The sequence below is a fragment of the Palaemon carinicauda genome, chromosome 6 (assembly GCF_036898095.1).
Source record: "Palaemon carinicauda isolate YSFRI2023 chromosome 6, ASM3689809v2, whole genome shotgun sequence".
NCBI classification, from domain to species: Eukaryota; Metazoa; Arthropoda; class Malacostraca; order Decapoda; family Palaemonidae; genus Palaemon; species Palaemon carinicauda.
In genome coordinates this window covers 154,038,774-154,043,057 of record NC_090730.1, presented here as the reverse complement: position 1 = coordinate 154,043,057, position 4,284 = coordinate 154,038,774, and positions in this window count along the sequence as shown.

The following is a 4,284-nucleotide window of genomic DNA, read 5'->3' as shown; positions in this document are numbered from 1 at the left end:
AGAGAGAGAGAGAGAGAGAGAGAGAGACCCTTTTTTAGTGCAACTGGCCTTAACGGCAGAATCGACCATGGGGACTAAAAATAATGGACGCTTTATGGGTATACCAGCGTTACCTGGCAAGGATTTACTGTATGTACACGCAGAGAGAGAGGAGAGGGAGAGAGAGAGAGAGAGAGAGAGAGAGAGAGAGAGAGACCCTTTTTTAGTGCAACTGGCCTTAACGGCAGAATCGACCATGGGGACTAAAAATAATGGACGCTTTATGGGTATACCAGCGTTACCTGGCAAGGATTTACTGTATGTACACGCAGAGAGAGAGAGAGAGAGGAGAGAGAGAGAGAGAGAGAGAGAGAGAGAGAGAGAGAGAGAGACCCTTTTTTAGTGCAACTGGCCTTAACGGCAGAATCGACCATGGGGACTAAAAATAATGGACGCTTTATGGGTATACCAGCGTTACCTGGCAAGGATTTACTGTATGTACACGCAGAGAGAGAGAGAGGGAGAGAGAGAGAGAGAGAGAGAGAGAGAGACCCTTTTTTAGTGCAACTGGCCTTAACGGCAGAATCGACCATGGGGACTAAAAATAATGGACGCTTTATGGGTATACCAGCGTTACCTGGCAAGGATTTACTGTATGTACACGCAGAGAGAGAGAGAGAGAGAGAGAGAGAGAGAGAGAGAGAGAGAGAGAGAGAGACCCTTTTTTAGTGCAACTGGCCTTAACGGCAGAATCGACCATGGGGACTAAAAATAATGGACGCTTTATGGGTATACCAGCGTTACCTGGCAAGGATTTACTGTATGTACACGCAGAGAGAGAGAGAGGGAGAGAGAGAGAGAGAGAGAGAGAGAGAGACCCTTTTTTAGTGCAACTGGCCTTAACGGCAGAATCGACCATGGGGACTAAAAATAATGGACGCTTTATGGGTATACCAGCGTTACCTGGCAAGGATTTACTGTATGTACACGCAGAGAGAGAGAGAGGGAGAGAGAGAGAGAGAGAGAGAGAGAGAGAGAGAGACCCTTTTTTAGTGCAACTGGCCTTAACGGCAGAATCGACCATGGGGACTAAAAATAATGGACGCTTTATGGGTATACCAGCGTTACCTGGCAAGGATTTACTGTATGTACACGCAGAGAGAGAGAGAGAGAGAGGAGAGAGAGAGAGAGAGAGAGAGAGAGAGAGAGAGACCCTTTTTTAGTGCAACTGGCCTTAACGGCAGAATCGACCATGGGGACTAAAAATAATGGACGCTTTATGGGTATACCAGCGTTACCTGGCAAGGATTTACTGTATGTGGTCTCACTCGCGGGACTTGTTCAATTCGTCATCTGGTAACAGGAACGCCCAGGGAAAGAAGGAACAGAATTGGTATCTAATTGAAAAGGAAGTTTTTTGGGGATATATCTTATATTATGGTGTCTTGTCTATTTCATTTTTACTATTCTCTCTTTGCTGTTCTTGGTTCTTTACTCAAGGATAAAATACCCCCATCTCTCTCTCTCTCTCTCTCTCTCTCTCTCTCTCTCTCTCCTCTCTCGATGATTATTGCCAGAATACAGGCACTCTCAATGCCTTTATTTCCGTTCCTTGATTACTCCTCCTGCCAAAATATATCACACTTAATTTTATTTATATGTGTATATATTTACTAATCTGCTCATTTATATACTTTCATCAGCATACCAGCATAAAATAAATATCTCCGTTTTCCACCGTTATTAATATAATCTTAACATAACCAATACCGCAACAACTTTTTATTTTTCAATAGTATTTGTCATTTAACTAACGCTTTCTTATGCAATCACTTGTAATACTGCATCTTTAGATCTGTTAGCTACATTTGCCCTCAATTGTGTCTGTTTTTTTTTTTATTTGTTGTTGTTGTTGTGCTGCTGTTGATCACAAAGACGATGCTGTCCCCTTTGATGAGTTTTCACATTATTTCAGGTAGAAATATAATGTCTGATGTTATTAAGCATGACAAGTGTTTGTTTGTTATAATGCCGTTTGCCAATAGTTGATAGGAATGATGAATTATGTATACACTGGCGTCACAACGCCAATGGTTATCAACTACGAAATGATAAGGAAATTAAATAGATTACAATCTTCATCGATATTGTTGTTATCAGTTTGGTTTAGAAGTTGTTTTTGTGGTTTTGCTAACGGGAGAGATCATGATTTTTTTTTTCTTTGTTACAATGACACCAACAGTTTCAATAACATCAGTGACATCTGAGGCCTTGTTTAGTTGTCAATGCCTTCGCTGATAATGACTGTTTATTATTCCAGATTTAGCTTCTGCAGTTTCTTTCCATAGGGTTGTGGTGGCCTATGTGGTAACGTCCCTGACTGGTGAACGCCAGACTGGGGTTCGAATCTCGCTCAACTCGTTAGTTTCTTTGGTCGCTGCAACCTCGCCATCCTTGTGAGATAAGGATGCAGGGTTTGGGGGGAGCCTGTAGCTCTATCTGTTGAGCAATCAACAGCCATTGCCTGGCCCTCATTGGTCCTAGCTTGGGTGGAGAGGAGGCTTGGGCGCTGATCATATGTATATATGGTCAGTCTCTATGGCATTGTCCTGCTTGATAGGGCAATGTCACTGTCCCTTGCCTCTGCCATTCATGAGTGGCCTTTAAACTCCTTGACTCTGGAATGGTCGTATTCATGATTAGAAGTCATTCATGGACAATGTTGTACTGCAAGTGTTTCATACAAGCTCGTACACTAGTGGTTCTGGCTTTTTATCTTATCACTCGCTCTTCACTACACTGTTAATAGACCAACCGGTGTAAGCATGCTAGCTCACGTTCTATTATGTTTGAATTTTTGTGACGTTCTTGCACGCAAGTCCTTGTATATAAACTCGATATCTGTTTAATAGTTTAGTTGCATTCACCTCGCCTCAGTTACAACCTACCGGATCTTCCGCACAATGCAATACCTGTTCTTGGATAGTCTATAGTTTCTCTCCTTTACATGAGTTAATAAAAGTCTATGATTGATGGGTGGAAATCTTGGTTATATTGGAATTATAGCTAGAGCTTCTTCTCAAAGTTTCTTAAATGTGCTCAAAAGCAAAATTTACAAGTGACTGTTTGCTATTTATAACGTTTACTAGTGTGCGCGGGCCCGTCAAAAATGGCGGCTAAATATTTAGATAGATATGTACACACGCACCTCCCTCTCCACAGGATATGACTACACCTCCTCCCCCGACCCCAGGGACAGGGAGAGTTGAGCGAATTACATATTGTTTATATTTCTTTTCCGTTTTATTTTCAGTTGAAGATTATTCATGTTGTTGTTATGGATACTATCAATGTTGATGAGTGATATTACAGTGTTGATGCTGAGATATTAATATTTCATTTTAATTGTTAATTACCTCTCTTTTGGTTTTCTTATTTTCTTTCCTCACTGGGTTATTTTCCCCTGTTGGAGCCCTCTGGCTTCTAGCATCCTGCTTTTCCACCTAGGGTTGTAGCTTAGCAAATAACAACAACAACAACAACAACAACAACAACAATAATAATAATAATAATAATAATAATAATAATAATAATAATAATAATAATAATAATACTATTATGAAACTTATCCTATGTCCTTTGAGGTTGGCCTTGATTCTATAAATTTTCTTTCTGCAAACGGTTCATAAGGTTTTATCTCAGTTTCGTTCATTGATAAACTGAGATAAATGTAATTCTATTATCATGTGGCAATGGAAATCTTTTTTTACTAAAAAATAATCTTTGATAAAACATTATCATTTCATTTACTAACACGTAAATGACTCAGAGGTGCTTGGCAAAAAAAAAAAAAAAAAAAAAAAAAAAAAGCTGCAAAAGTAGGTCAACTGTCTGGGAAATCATAGAGAAAAACAGGTGGCATAAAAGTCTAGACATTTGAATAAAAACAAAAATATGTTAAGATATACTTTATGGAATATTAATAACGACCTTCAGTCAGCCGTCAAGGGCAAGGGAGCCAGAATCAACTTAGAAACTCAAAATACAGCATCTTTTTTTTTAGAATGTCTCGGCGTTTTAAAAGCGAATTGAAAGTAATAACGTGTAGGTTTATAATGTCGATACATTGTAAATTAATGAGAATTTACTGACATCTTAACAAAAATATTGGTTACAAGATGAGCTAGATTATATCAGATTAAATTTCATAAATAAAGAAAATCTTAAAATGCCTTTCGAAAGTAACTGTGCTGGAAAGAAGTAAATTTATACCATAAAGTTTTATTTGATGTAATATAAGATTTT